At 36.2% G+C, this 15,732-nt stretch overlaps 1 protein-coding gene across 38 annotated transcripts in view; it reads left to right on the top strand.

Annotated features, from left to right (window-relative positions):
* Nucleotides 1–3,489: 3,489 nt before the first annotated feature.
* The window catches only part of PTPRD (protein tyrosine phosphatase receptor type D), a 1,934,582-nt gene continuing 1,922,339 nt past the window's right edge, over nt 3,490–15,732 (top strand). For 20 of the 38 annotated variants that reach the window (XM_036238649.1, XM_036238671.1, XM_036238647.1 and 17 more), the window contains exon 1: nt 3,491–3,800. The gene's annotated coding sequence lies outside the window, so the exon portion shown is untranslated. Of the gene's footprint in view, nt 3,801–15,732 lie in introns of all 38 variants that reach the window. The other 18 variants (XM_036238660.1, XM_036238658.1, XM_036238657.1 and 15 more) reach the window with 3 other exon arrangements.

Here is a 15,732-nt window from a genome sequence, read left to right as displayed (position 1 = left end):
GATGGCAAAGTACAAGAGATACTCCTGACAAATTGCATCTACCCATTGGGTGGCCACAGAATACTTCTAACCATTGTCTCCTTTGGAACAGGTTACTTGCTCTCTCTAGCTCCCGTATTACCCTATTATCTATGTCTTCTCCCTTATTCAATTCCACAATATGCAGTGTTATATAATTAGGAAGTCTTTTTCCATGATGCTATTGATATGTTTAAGGGACATAATAGAACAGCAATTTATGGCTGTGGAGTTGCCATTGATACCCCGCCTAATTCAAAAGCTTAGACAATAAAGTACTTAATCCTACCAAAAATCCGAAATAGAAATGTAATATTGAGGATTTCTTCTACGTACAGCATATCGTTAAAATCAATTATAAGCCCAAATATAACAAGGCTAACTAAAATTTTAGTAAATGAACTAACATGGTAAAATAAAGGGAACCTCAAGACTAATCTTAGATGACTGATGTCTAAGATCGTGATTTCATGCCCTATCCCACATTCTCTTTATTTCTATTTTACATTTGTATGGTTGTTTTAGACACATAGTTCATTGACTTTTAAAAGTAAATATACACCAATAACTTAAAAAGGACTTTTTCTTTCCATTTAAGAAGGAAAAATAAATCAAATTACAGGAGATGGAGATAGCTCCGTAAAATTCTCTTAACTCTTCAGATGTGGTGCAAGTATCCTCAGAAAAGATATCCCAGTTCAAATATAGTGAATCACTAATACATTCTCATCAATAAGCAATTAACAATTAATACTTGTGCTGTTATTAAGTGGGGAGGAATGCAGCAGAAAGGGGATTGAGTATAACCCTCACCCTTCTATCGTTTAAAGTATCCTGTATTTATTCTTCCAGAGGGCATCAAAGGATAGCTGTATAGAAGCAAGAGTAAATCCTCTCTGGGGAGCATTGTCTCTGTGAGATGCCAGCTTGAGCTGAAGTAGAGAGGAGTTTCAAGTTGCTGAACACCCCCATACAGCAGTAAAAAGATATAAGATATCGACACACTCAGCTGCATCTTGTTAAAAGCTTCCTGCGGGTTGGCAGAATGAAATCTTTATTTAAAATACACAAACTATTGTCAAGGGAAAGATGGAACAGAGAATTCAGTAAAAGGGCCAAATGCTTTGCTTAACCCACCAGAAGCAGAAGAAATAGAGTAGTGATCATATTGTCTTTGTAGCAACAACAGAAAAGGTGACTGACATCACCACATCAGCATCTATCTGCTCTTCCCATGGTTTCAAGATGCATTATTTCTTTTATTATTAATTATATGTGTTTCCGAGGGAGGGCAAATATATTATCACGAATAACAAGAGAGGAAATCATTTCTGCTGCCACTTGGCATTAAGTACAGTAGTGTTTGTAATGAGTGAATGATGACAGGAAACATAGCAGCAGCATTGAGCCCCAGAATCTCTCAGACCAATCTGCTCCAACTTGCTCTTGGTAGTCAGAGGCTTTCTAACAGAAAGTTCATGTAAAACCATTATTGAACACTGACAGGAAGGAACTGAGACAGGAGTGTGTGTATTTGTGCAGAGGGGGAAGGAAGGAGGGAGGGACGGGGGAAGAGAATGAGAGGGAGAGAGAATGAGTTAGTCATCATCTTGCACAGACAGCACCATAAGGGGGCAGGTGCTGTGCATTATTACAAAGATAGATATACACATGCACACACTGGCACACATGATATAAGTCTTTTTTGGCTTATATCCTATCCTTTCCAAGAACAGCTTTAAGTGATAATGACTGTACATGTGAACCTTCTTGGATGAGTGATCTCAGTGGTTTTAAGGAGGTCGAGCAGGGAGCCAGGCATGAGATGGGTTCAGAAGGGTCACTCCTGAAGAGCAAAAGGACATGGCAAACAATGAAGCAGGCATGAAAAGAAAAAGGTGAACGGACCCTGGGGAAAATGTCACCTACATTGATTAAGCTTTATTTTTCTTTGGCAGAAAGTGACGTTTCTGCTATTAGATCATGGACATTTAAGTTCATGGCTTTTTTTCTTCCCCACAGTGCTTACAGCACCTTTGACCAGAGGGTAGTTGGAAAGTCTCTGTTGCATTAGTGCAAACAGGATGATTATTTTTGCTTTTTCTTTTTAATGCACGAACATAGTGACAATGCTCTCTCTCCCTTTTTAGCAAGAGAGATAGCGTTTGTTGCCATATCTGCAGGCTCTGATCAGACATAAGTGAAGGGTAAAGTGATAAAAGCTTTCTGCTAGATTTTTTCCATCCTGCCCACCCTCTTCCCCAGCTCCAGTCCCCTTTTCTAGATTTGCTCAAGGGGTGTAAGTTCCTTTCTCCCTTATTTTCCGAGTCTGTGATACAACACCTCAGGGGCACTGGCCGCTCTACATTGGGGTACTAAGCAGGTGGGGAAGAAATCACCTCCCCGCCCATGCTGTCCGTGTCCTCTCCTTAACAGCGAGGCTGGATTCCAGCAACTCTTTCACAGGTTTTTCCCTTCTCAATGACCACCTTGGCAGAGTCGTATCTCTCCCTCCAGCCCAGCCAGGCTGTCAAGCGCCCCAACTGAAAACTACAATCAGCATACGAGATACACAACAGCCCCAGTCCAGAAACCTTGGCTCCGCGTCCCTACTCTTCACAAAAGTGGGCTCTTTTAAGCACGGATTGTGTTGAAAATGAAACCCCTATCCCTTGCATGTTTAAAGCCGCCACCCCGAACCCTTAGGACCAGCTGTCCCTCGAAACAACAAAATAAAACAACAACAACAAAAAAATATAAAATAATCGAAAGCACGCGAACACCTGAAGAGCTAAATCGGGATCCACACCTGGCAAGTCCTCTGTGGCTTTAGTGGTCGGGAATAGCCTGTACCTGGCAGATCCTCGTCTCCCCGCGCGGACCACTTTACCCGGAGCCCTGGGATCCCGTCAAGGTCTCCGGGCCGCGGGGTCAGCCTGGTCCGCGCCGGGGCGGCTCGGGGTCGCTGCCCAGTTTACCCTCCTCCCGCCCCAGCTCGCGCGCCCGCACCACCACCGCCGCCTCCGGGGCGGGCGCTCGGAACATCCCGCGCCGGGTCCTCCCCGCCACGGCTCCCGCCCGCCCGCGCCTGGCCCGCGCCGCTGGCAGCCATCAAGTGGCTCGTTAAGGAAATGCAGGTGAGTGCGTGCAGCGGAGCGGCTGCCGTGGAGACGCGGGGTGTGTGTCTGAGTGTGCGAGCGGGAGGACAAGGGAGCGCCTGCGAGCGAGCGGGAGCGGCCGGGAGATGCTCGCAGCCTCTGATCCCCGCCCCGCCGCACCCACACCCGCACCCGCACCCGCACGGGGCAGCCCGAGCGCACCGGGCAGCACCGCGCCCTGACCACCGCTCGCCTCCGCGCAGAGCCCGCGGCTTCTCCACGAGCCGCTCGCCGGCCTCCCCGCCCTAAGCTCCCGCCCGGCCCGAGCCCCCGGCTCCACCTCCTCCGCCTCCTCCCCGCGCGCGCGGCGCTGACAGGCCGAGTGCAGGCACTTTGCCTTCAGAATAATTGGCAGGACCCAAGCAAGCTTTCGGAGCGCCCCGGTTTCTTTCTGTCTTTGCCCTCCTCTCTCTCTCCGGGAAAGAAGATCCCACTTTTGAAACAAACCGAACCGGAAGCACCCTACCAAAGCCCAAGCCCGACGGGCTTCTGTGCATGTGCTGTCCTTTCTTGCAGTTTATTGTGGGCCTGTGTGGAATAGAGAGACAATTCTTTATCTGACTGGTAGGAAAGAAAAGAGAAGACTCCTCAGGGTTTCCAAGGAGGATCGGAGCGGCTGCTTTAGTAAGTAACTGTGCTTCTGTGATTCTTGACTCTAAAGTGAGGCATATGCTGAATGCTTTTTTCTCCAATAGCATGGCCAGTTTGTTCGTTTTACCGGGGAAGAAGTTGACTTATATAACTTCAATAGTTCCTAATTGAGAAGTGGTTTGCTAAGATGCTTCTTCTTTTTTTTTTTTTTTTTCCTTCTCTTTTCTTTTTGGAGGGAGAGCACTGAGATTTCAGTATGAGCAACCTCACTGAGGAATCTGATTTTTAAACGCTTATGGTTGAAAGGCTATTGGGAGCCTCGTTTGTGAAATGTTGGTTGGTTCTAAGATTTAAGAATGGTTACCTAGAAAACGCTTAAGAATTCTAACCCTACTGGTTTACTTCTCCTGCTACCTTTAACCTTAACCTTAATCCGCACCAACTCCCATTCTTCTCAGGCCTCACTTGGTGGCTTGTTTTATCTTTAGCTCTGAAGACAGCTTGCAAAAAAAATTGGGTCAAGGGAAAGTTAATAAAGATGCTTTGAAAGACTGGAAGAAAATCCTGTTGCAGTTTCTCAATGCTTGTAGGTAGATAAAATGTGGAGGAAAATCCTGGAACTAGCCTACTTTGGAGAATTTGGATGCAATTAATTTGGAAAGTGGATATGAAAAATGGACTGGAAAAAAGCAGGAGCTGGGACTTTGACTTTGATGTGGCAGATTATAAACTGTGACAGGGACTCAACAGCCAGTGACAGAATTAAGGTGTCTTCTTGGGCTGAATAGCTCTGCATCAAAAACTTTTGCAGGCAATATTCCTCTTGGAGCTAACATCATCATGTCAATAGCTGCAGCATTTCTGTAAAAACAAGTAGGACACTCTTCCCCTCTCAATGAAAGGGTTAATGATATATATTTTTAAAAAACATATAGTGTAGCATTTTCCAATATTTTGTAATATCTAAATTAAAGGTTTGCGTTATGTCAGGAAAAATATAGTTGAGTCAGTTTGTTTTGCACAAGAGGGAGAGAATCAATAACGTTTCAGCATTTTTTCCCATATTACTGCCAAATGGATTCTGAATCTAATTCTTCTCTCATTGTTTCAAATACAGTAGATACAGTAAGAATTACAATTTAGATAAAACAGCTGATTTTAAACAAATCCGAAGTTATTTGACACAATGATACTCTTACTAACTAGTGTAGAATAGTGATTAGAAAAAGTTTGTCTGTTATATCTTCAACTTTCAGATTTCTGTCTCAGTTAAAACATACTTTTCTAATCAAATTATTTCAAGAGTTATAAACCAGACTGAAAATTAAAACTACTTATCACACACATAATTTCAATTCAACAAAAAGCCTTTCTATCAGATAATACTAAGGGATCTCTTATATTTAATTGTTAATAATTATAAACTGAAAAAATTTACCTTTATATTGACTCAAATAAGTATATAAAAGCAGCTCTATCCATTCAGCATTTTAAAAGATTTAAGAATAAACTAATGTACAGTATTTAAAAACAGGAAAAGATCTTTTAGAATTATTATAGTTATTCAGCGTTGAACACTGAATATCTTGGGATATAAGTTTTTAGGGTAATGAAATAACAGTAGGACAGTTGATAAATCTGTTGACATGATATAAGTATCCATAGAAATCATTTGGGAAAGATATGTCATTGATCCTTGTATATTACTTCATTACCTATCCACATGGGTTTTCTAAGAGTTATTATTGCTCTCAGGTGCCATTTCTGTTATTGGTTTAAAATAAATTTGAATAATTTTGAATGCAGCCCTCAGTTTATCATACTTGGATTGTAGCGTATGACCTCTACTCATTTGTGACCTCGAGTAGCTGAGAGGGTATCTGATGTTTGAAAAAATAATTACTGAAAAATTAAAAGTAAGATTGTACTGAAGTAGCCAAATCTGAGTGATTCAAACATGTTATTACACATGTTACTATAGGACATATTTTCCGCAGTAGAAAAGGTATGACAGAATTGTTGATCTTTTTTTAAATATCTGAAAGCAAAGATTTACAATTAACATGAAAACTAATCTGACACACATTCTGTCTCTGTTATAATTATGTCATAGTGCTGAGGAAATAGCCTGAATTAAAACCATTTCTAGTAAGGCTGGCACTTATAATATATGATCATTGTCTTTATCCAATAATAGAAGAAAAAGTCAAAGCTGAATAGTGTTATTTAATTGTCAGGGTTTTTTGTTGTTGTTGTTGTTTGTTCGCCACCAGCTTTTTGTACAATACAGAGGTGGTTGCAACCTTAAAGTTGAAAGAAGTTGCTAGTGTCAGCAGTAATGTGTTTTATTATGCAGTTGTTCTTGTTATTCAGATCAGATAATGGCCCGATGAAATACATAAGCAGTCTGCAGGGAATGAATGATTAATTCCTCTAACGTGTGCTTACTAAAGGAGTTCTTACTAATAAAGCACCATATACCTGCATTTGCTTACAGTTGCAGTTGGTAAAGGCAAACATACTTCTCTTTCTCTTTAATGATGACATAGAATTTACAGGTCTAGTCCTGTAACTATAGTAACTTAGAGAGGATTTTGTAGACTACATGTCATATTTTAAGGAACTCCTTGAATATGATTATTATTTACTTAAAACATTTAATTTAGGAAGTAAGACATTGTTTAATTAGATGTGTGATATTTAAAGGCTGACCTAATGTTAAAAATTATTTCATTCTTCTTTTCTCTATTGGGATGACATTCTTTTTCTTTGTGTATTACTAGTACAGTTCAGATACAATCTATACGTACAAAGGATATTTTTCTTTAATAAAATTAAGTGTAAGAGAAAAGCTAAAATATTGCTAGTTATATTAAAGAATTAGCAGATACTATGTTAAAATTTTAGAAATGTTGAATAGTACATATACCAATTGTTATGTTGTTACCACTGGTGTAAATTGTTCTTCAGTTACAGAAGTATCAATATAACTTTCAATATCTCTATATTCCAAGACTGGATTATAGAAGAAGGTGAGGAATGGACAAATTTTTCATATGGTAATTTAAGAACGCGTGACCTGAAATGCAAGCTACACATTTTACATTTACCCATATAATGTCCTTTTTTAATAAATTTCTGAAAAAAAATGTTACTTTCACAATTGCTTGGTTGAATATACTTATATTCAATATGTCTTTACGTATCAATCTATCTCTCATGTTTAATGAAACAAATAACTTTATTTCAAAAGTTCTCTGTTGTTTTGAGAAAGTATCTTAATTTCAGTAATGTCTTTTTGGATTTACACCTATACTGAATTTAATATGCTAATATTATATCATTTAATTCAAATGATATATATTCGATAATGCTAATTTAAAAGTTATAGTGAAAATTAGATGGCTAAGATTTTGTATCCAGTTGAATGCCATTTGAATTTGTTTATCTCCATATATATTTACATTCGGATTCTTTGAGACTACTGTTAGTTCATTGGGTTTTAATTAGACTGTTGAAAGCAATTTGGTGCTCATAAAGAATAAATGAATTTCCATTGGTACAATCAAATAATGTACAAGTTAACTGTACTTTCAATAATGGTTGTGCTTTTTCAAACTCTTTAAAAATGTGTTGAATAGAAAATAAAAAATAAACATTACCCACTAAGTGAACACTTATGTAATTGAAGAATCAAAGGTTTTAAGTTTTCCTCTCATCATTACAATTGTCTGTCTGACCTCAAGGAGGTAACCTGTGCTCTCTACCTGGGTTCTCTCTTCTGTCCAATAGAAAAATTGGTCTACAATTTGAAACCATTCCAATTTCAAAATAACATGAAACAAGCTAATATAATTACTAATATATTTAATAGTAGTGTTTAGTAAATTGTCAGATTATACTGTGGCAGCTTGAAAATCCATACAGAAGTTAGAGGAAGTCGTTTTGTTTGAAGGAGGGCTAAGGAAATTGTCCTGAAATCAGGTTGGCCTGGACATTGTTACTATTTATTTGGAATGGCTTTGGAAGAGGATGATGGAAGGGAGTGGGGGCGGGGGGGGGCGTAAGTTAAAGTTCCTCTTACCCACCTATTGCTATTGAAATAATATTATAAGTAATTTTGGACTTGTTATTATATTTAATTACAAAAGGGTATAGGAAGATAAAAATAAAAAGAAATCGCTTATTGTCTTTTGACTTTTTTCCTTCTTAGTTTCTTTATAATATCATGTTTAGATAAATATGCTAGTTCATAGAGAGATTTTATATCATAGAGCATGAGTAGCTAAGATCTCACATTGGCAAGTAAATACAAAGACAATGCTTTGTACATCTCTTAGTAAATTATCAATAAAATAATTTCATTGATGATATAAGATAACAATGCATTCTCTCTAAAAATATTTTATAATGATAAAACTTTTAACCGTGGAAAACGAATACAGAGAATTAGTACATACAATGTTAATTTTAAGTGCTTTCTTTCCTTATAGAAAACAAGACATTATTCCTAAATAGAACTTATATGATATAATTGATGAAATTGGAAATTTTCCCCTCTAAAAAACTCAGCGTGCCAAATTCTTTTCTGTTGTAAATATTTGGGTGGTAGAAAGGTCTATATCTCTACAAAATGTTTTATATTTTAAATCATTGGAGTCTGGGGGATTGTGCTATATTTAAAATTTATTTACTTCGGAATACAAGATATAACTAATTAATTACAGAGAGTTCATTTGCTTTTCATGTTGTGTGTTTGCATGTGTGCATGTGTGTATGTGTGTGTGTCTATTTAAATGCATCTGTTCAAAGTGGAACTTAGTGAAACTAGCATGCTCAAAAATTTTAAAAGTATGTTTACAATAATTGAATAGTAAAAGAGAAATAAAATATATTAGCATGTAATATATTAAATTTTTTTCTGACTAGTTCTTAAATCCATTGAAAGTTTAACAATGCACCATATTACCAAGGCCTTGCCTCTTGTAATAACTCCATGTATTTTCTAAATGCCATATTATAATAATTTAATATTCTTAATATTGAGATATATATAGAATTGCAGAGAAAATAACTGCTGTTATTTCACATCTGTGATTATGGAACTTACTTGCCTTGTTTAGTATTTGTGTTTACATGAGGTGCTAAAAGAGGAAAGGAAGAAACTCTTATTTGATTATAACATGGTTGGTTACTTAAAAGTATTTTTCTTGAATATAAAATTAACTTAAATATATTAATTTTCACTGGGATGTCTTGTAAGATTCATTGCATATTATTATGCTATCTGATTTACTTTGCAAGGGAACAATAAAAGTATTACACTTAAGCACAGTATTAGTGAACTTTTATAAAAATCCCTTTTAAGCATACATATATTTAAACAGATACACAAGTCTAATAATGAATTTATTATATTGGAGCTCCTGTGAATTACACTTTTTAAAATCTCTCCAAAGTTAAATTTCTCAAACATAGTTTGCATTAAAAAAGATGACCCCTTCAACAACTACATGACCAGAGGACAAAGCCAGGCAAGCATTGTGTACACATATTCCTTTTTACCACTTAACTACTAAACACATGCATTATGGGATTTTTGTCACGGGATATACTCCTGTTCCTTTGGTAAGATGGTCTTAAGTAGTTTAGGATTAAAACCTAGGATACAGCTTTCTTCCAGTTCCAGGAAAGGTTAATTTAGAATGCAGAATCAGAAAAAAAAAAAAAAAAAAAAAAGTAAGAGTGTTTCCCATTTTTAAATGAACTGGTCTAGACCACTTGTACAAGATTTATTTAGATGGGAGGAAAAATACAAACTCATATCCCTGGGATGCTGTCCTAATGCAGTGACCTAGAATCTTTATGATCAAAATCAAGACTTCCACTTGGAGAAAGAATAAAGAATGAAGAGAGAAGAGGATGGAGAAAGGAGAGACTTGTTAATCTCACCCTAGAGGCACTATATTTCTACTTCTTATTCTTCCTGCACATTGGTTTCAAAATCAGAGATACAACTTTTCACATTGGGGTAAATGCTCATCAGAGTAATAAGGATTCTGTCTCATACCTTTACTGTGTCATAGTCCAAGTTTTTGCCACTGCTATAATGTATCCATTCAAAACCACAAGGAAGGTCAGTTTATTAGTTCATGATCTGTATTAATTTCTTTATGGTTTTACCACAATAATTAAGGACAGGTCAGAAATTTAGGCACCATAGCCACAGTATGCTCTGTTCTAGAAGTTACACCCTCTTCTATTTCCCAATTTGTATATATTGTTGAATCAGGGTCACTAGTTGGGATTATAAAATATGCACCACATGACAGTGTACCCCCTGTACTATTTGTTACTGAAATATTTATTGAGACTTCTATGTGCCAAGTCGTGGTGAGTAAAACACTCATAAGCTAGCAATGTAAAACTGCCAAATTGTGACCATCTTATAGTCTTATGAAATGTTTCCTCATTATAAAAACAAACAAACAAACAAACAAACAAAAACGGATAACATAGAGAAAATAGAATGTCTCTAAAGAAGTTCTCCTTTTAAGTCACTGAAAAATTTTCAGATACATGCCTTCCATTTTCCATTATCATATTTGCCCTCTTATTCTCTGTCATCTTGATTTAGAGGCATCTCTTTTGGAAGCTGGGTAGAATCCTTTACTGCTGATTTAGCAGCTGCAGGCTGTGCTGTATTCCACTGGAATTAGTCGACATCCTTTAGCATCTTTAAAGCTGGATTACTCCAATGCTAATTCTTTACGTAGCCCACTCTCCAAAGTTCTAGAGAAGCAATAAGATATGATAATCATATCACTATACCATCTTCATTTCAATAAAATATAGGAAACACAAGTAAATCTCCAGACCACTGTAACAAGTTACAGCCCATATACCAATCTGTTATATGTCCAAATTCATGACATATGAATAATAGTCAAGGTTCATGTTATTATTTCAGCTGTAGCCAAAGCTTCATAGGAGAAGAATGTTAGTTTTCTCAGGAAAGAGAACAGTCAGAGAAAAGAGAGCAGATTCCAACCCCTACATTTGAATGTGTGAGTTATTTTCATAAGAGGTCATTAGTATATACTTTGAATCAAATAACCAAAAAGAAAGAAAAAATGTAATTTAAATTTTTAGATATTTACTTGGGATGTTATATGTATTTGAAGTTAAAAAAATACCTTAAACTTTGATTTCTCTAGAAGAGATCATGAAAATATTTCTGACTTAATTTTTAAAGAATTTCTTTTTATTCTTTCTAAAAACCCTTATTAAGCATGAACTGATGGTGCTACTCAAGAGGAACATTTGAAAAACAGTGTGCAGATAATATCTTGTTGTTTCACTCCAAAAAGAATCTTTGATATTTCTAAGTCTAGTTGCTGGTCTGTATGCATCACAAAGATCGGAAAATAGTTTTCCATCATCTGGATTTTCCCATTATATTATATAATATACTCAATTAGTACTTAATTAATATTTGTTTTTGGTATTTATTTCAGTGGATCATTGCTTGTAATTTTAGTGGGTAAGGATGTCCGGTGGGTTCTCCTCTGAATGGACGTGTTCATTCTTTGTCATATGCGCTATCCATTTGTTTCCTCCTAGGAAACATATGTGGTTAGCTCTGTAAGAAAGGCTTAGCTCATCATTTATACCTGTGTGGTTGAAGACAGCTGGGCTTTCTTGTGGTAGAATTGTGTGCTTTTAAGGGTTGAGTTCAGCACTTCAGTCTCCTGTTTTCTGCCCCTCAGCAAGGTATGCCTTCCTTTTGTTTTACAGGGGCTTGACGCTTTATTTTCCCATGTACTCCTTTCATTGTGGAAACGTGCCAGGATTTAATGACATAAATTCCACATTAGCTAGCAAACATTTAATCTTACTGGCCTTTTGAAGTAATTCATCTCAAGAAGTATTCTAATTGTACTATCTATGTATCTATATGTATATGTCCCTTTTATCTCTTCCTTCCTATCTATCTGTATGCTGTTTTCATAGAGAGGTATTATTTCAGGCAATATCTGAGAATTAGCCTGAAGATGAATTAGTTTTAAGGGGCTAGGTCAGAAGATATTATATGGCTCCTTCCAGGGCAAGCTTCTTTTCTCCCTTATTCAATATGTCTGTCTCTTCCCATTTCTATTTCTACTGCTGTTTCCTTCTTCTGCCCATTCCCTTTGGCCTTAAGGAAAGCCTGGTGTTACAAATGTACAGGAATGACGCTATAGGCCATATGAGAATATAAAAGGGAATGTTTTAAAGATTTAAAAATAGACTTTTGCCTTTCTTTGTAGTATACAGTCCCTTTACTGTTCAGTCATCCCTCTCATCAATATAATAATCTGCATTTCACAAATAGTCCATCATTTTTTATGGTGTCATTAAAAGAAGGAACTCCCTCCCCCCACCAATCAGTGATATTCTCAGGGTTTATTTTCTTCTTGAGTTCTTGGAATATTTTTGTCTCATAGTTTCTTCTTATGAGCTCTGAAAAAAATCTTTAGATAGAAGGTGATGATAATAGCTAACATTTATTGACTCTTTAATGTATACTAGTCACTATTTTAAGTGCTTTATATGCATTAACTCATTTATGCCCACATCAGCCCTGTAAAATTGATATACTTATTATCTTTAACTTACAGATGATGAAGCTAAAGTACATAGAGAGAGGCTAAGTAAACTTGCCCAAAGTAGCAAAGCAAGCGAAGCACCTATACACTCTGTAGAGTCCACATTTTAAACTGCTTTGTTATATTGCTATTTTGGCACATAGATTTATAATATGTTTTCCCAGAAGTACAACATTAGTATATAAGAGAAATTCCACAATTACGTATCAAAAGTGGAAAAAGTGAGGGATCCAAGTTTTATGACACAATTTCTTCAAAATGAAGTGAACACAAGTTGTTGCAGGTAAATAATAACACATTTAAATAGCACATTGTGAAAGTGTTGCTCAGGGGAACAAAGAATCAGGGACAAACATATTGCAGCAAACTATCTCCAGATATCTATTCCCAAAGTTGAATGGGTAAGCATGGGACAAAGCTCTTGAATGTATTCTCTTTCTTCCTTCGAAAATTTCAATTCAGTAGAAAGAGAATTTGATGCACTTTCTGCTTTTCTCTGTGGTCCCCCTCCAAGTTCAGGTCCCTTTTCAGAAGTAGATTGATCAAGGTGGTTCTCACCACTCAGGCCTCTATAGCTTCTTGGACACAGATTTTATGCTACATCAGCTCTATACATACATTGCTACACTTGGTGACTAGTGACCAAGAACCACAGTTTACTGAGAATCAACCAAGATGTTAAAGTCAGTTTGCCCTGTGTAAAAGGCATAGTGGAATGAAAATGCAATGGCAGTGAAGATGAGCTCAGGATGCACCATGAAGTGAAGCTTAGGGTCAAGAGGGTCCCACATGCCAGTGAATATAATTCAGAGAACCATAATGTACATCTCCTATAATAATGAAATGAGACTATGGGCATAATTAACTGATACAAAGTATAACATAAGGAATACTGATCATAAGCAGTAAAAAAGTAAAAGGAAAACCAAAAATTGATCCTATAAGAATCATTTTAACTACAAATTTTTGTGCAGACTCTTACTATTTATACCTCATTGTCATGTAGTCTGGGTAATTTTCACCATTGCATCATAATTGAATTAAAGTCATTGTAAATTTAATTTGACTGCAATAGTAAACTATTTTTATTGTTTTTCTGGTAGGTTGAGCACTGTTCTCAAATTTTAGTATGACTGCTTACTTGAAACTGAAACATGAAACTTAAAAACAAATAGAAGGAATATGAGTTACTACATAAATTGTGATGTAATCTTTAGTTTATAAGGATGAAAAAGTTAAATTGTTACCTCTACATTGACCGAATGAAAAATAAAAGTCTGAATATAATAATCCTTAGTAAACATTTATTGTGTTTCTAATGTATGAGGAATGCTTGCTGCATATTGATGGGAATCTGGTGCCCTAATTTTGAAAGAACATGAAAAATATCTTAGATATTCTGTAGTTATCAGAAATGCTATGTGATGTTTTAAAATTCAATGAAAAGAATATTAGCTTTGCTTTCTCAGCTTATTGAATTGATACTTTTTAGGTCTTGGGTATACATTTGTCAAGTTATAATTTTAATTAATACTAATAGATGCCAAGGCATAAACAAAATTACATTTTCCTTATATTGAAGGCAATACATTATACCAAAAGTAGAAAGTTTAAATTGTTTTATGAGTCATTTCAAGTGGTTCAAAACTCTTTCTTTCGGGTGTGAAAGACAGGTAAACACTTACTGAACAGGGTAATTGGATTATTTCTCTTCCTATTCCAGAGCCCTAGGTCTTCCTCAGGTCTTTCTTTCCTCAGGTGTTCTGATTACTTGCTAAGAAAATTCATTGAATTTTCAGCTGTAAATGAGTATTGACTGGGCAGTTTTATGATTCAAACTTATCTACTAGTGACTTTCAGAAAACTGTTAAACTGCTTGTTACAAACTTGAATTTTGGCTCCTGTCACTAGAAAGCTTGTAGGAGGCAGAGTGGTCAAGAATGAAAAACAAAGAAACCCTGGGATGTTTAACACATTGACAATAACAGTTTTTTAATTCTCTCTCTCTCTTTCTCTCTCTCTCTCTCTCTTTTGATTTACAAAGAAAGAAGACATGATCTTTAGGTCCAAAGTGGTTCGAATTATTCTTGAAATATAATATATTCATTATATACAATATAACTTGTATATGCAGTCTGAGTAGTACAAGATATCTTGGATTAAGTCTCTGTAGGCAAGCAAATGTAATAGGTATTGGTAATTAGCTAAAATAAACAAATTTGCAATTTCAGGAGAGTAATACTGTTTTAGAAGTCTAGGTTTCCTCATCATATTTGTGGCACCATCCACATTTAGCTCAGCAGTGTCCTACCATAAAAAGATACCTACCAGTGACCAAGCTCTGTCAAGCTCACCTTCTCTTTTTTCATCAAATCTTTCCCTATGACCATAACTTTATTTCAGAGCCTTACCAAATTGTCATAATTCACTTGGGCTGCTATTACAAAAATGCCATAGACTGTGTAGCTTATAAACAATTATTTCTCACTGTTCTGGAGGACGGGACATCCAAGATCAAGATGCTGGCAGATTTGATGACTAGCGAGGGAGCCTATTTCCCGGTCCCTGTACAGCCTTTTTTTTTTTTTTTTTTTTTTTTGCTTTGTTCTCACATGGGGAAAGGGCAAGGAGACTCTCTGCCATCTCCTCATAAGAGCACTAATTCCATCCATGAAGGCTGCACCCTCATGACCTCCAAAAACCACCCAATGGAGGAATAGGTTGCAACATGCAGATTTGGGGAGGACAGAAACATTCAGCCCATAGCACAAATCTTACCTGGATGACCATTTCCTATTTCCCTACCACTATTTTATCTCCTCTATACCTTCTTCTGACACCAAGTGACCTTTTTTTTTTTTTCCAAAATGCAAATCTAGTCATACTTAACACATTAAAAGATTTCTAATTGCAAGGAGTATATATATATATATATATAGGTGTGACATAAAGGGTCCTTCACTACCTAGGTTACAAACTAACTTTTTATCTATTTCTTGCCTCCCCTACCCCAAAAGTATTCTATAATAAAGTCATATAAAAATGTTGAGATTAAAAATTGAGTAATTGAGGTAGCTCGTGATGAAAATGATAATGATGTTAAAGGTTTATAATTGATTTTCCCTGTGAAGAGGCTGTCTCAGATTATATAGTATTAGACGTATGTGTCTTTCAGACACTAATTTTGAATCTGATTTCAGAGTATTATGAATATTCTTTCCAGCCAGTGACATATATACAATAGAATGCCAACTTTTGAGGGACCTTTTTCTTTTTGTGGTTTTGTTCAAGATGAACCACCTACTATATTATTTCTA

The sequence above is a fragment of the Rousettus aegyptiacus genome, unplaced genomic scaffold (assembly GCF_014176215.1).
Source record: "Rousettus aegyptiacus isolate mRouAeg1 unplaced genomic scaffold, mRouAeg1.p scaffold_m13_p_3, whole genome shotgun sequence".
Classification (NCBI taxonomy): domain Eukaryota; kingdom Metazoa; phylum Chordata; class Mammalia; order Chiroptera; family Pteropodidae; genus Rousettus; species Rousettus aegyptiacus.
The sequence above is the reverse complement of the archived record's forward strand: the minus strand, read 5'-3'. Positions and strand labels throughout refer to the sequence as shown.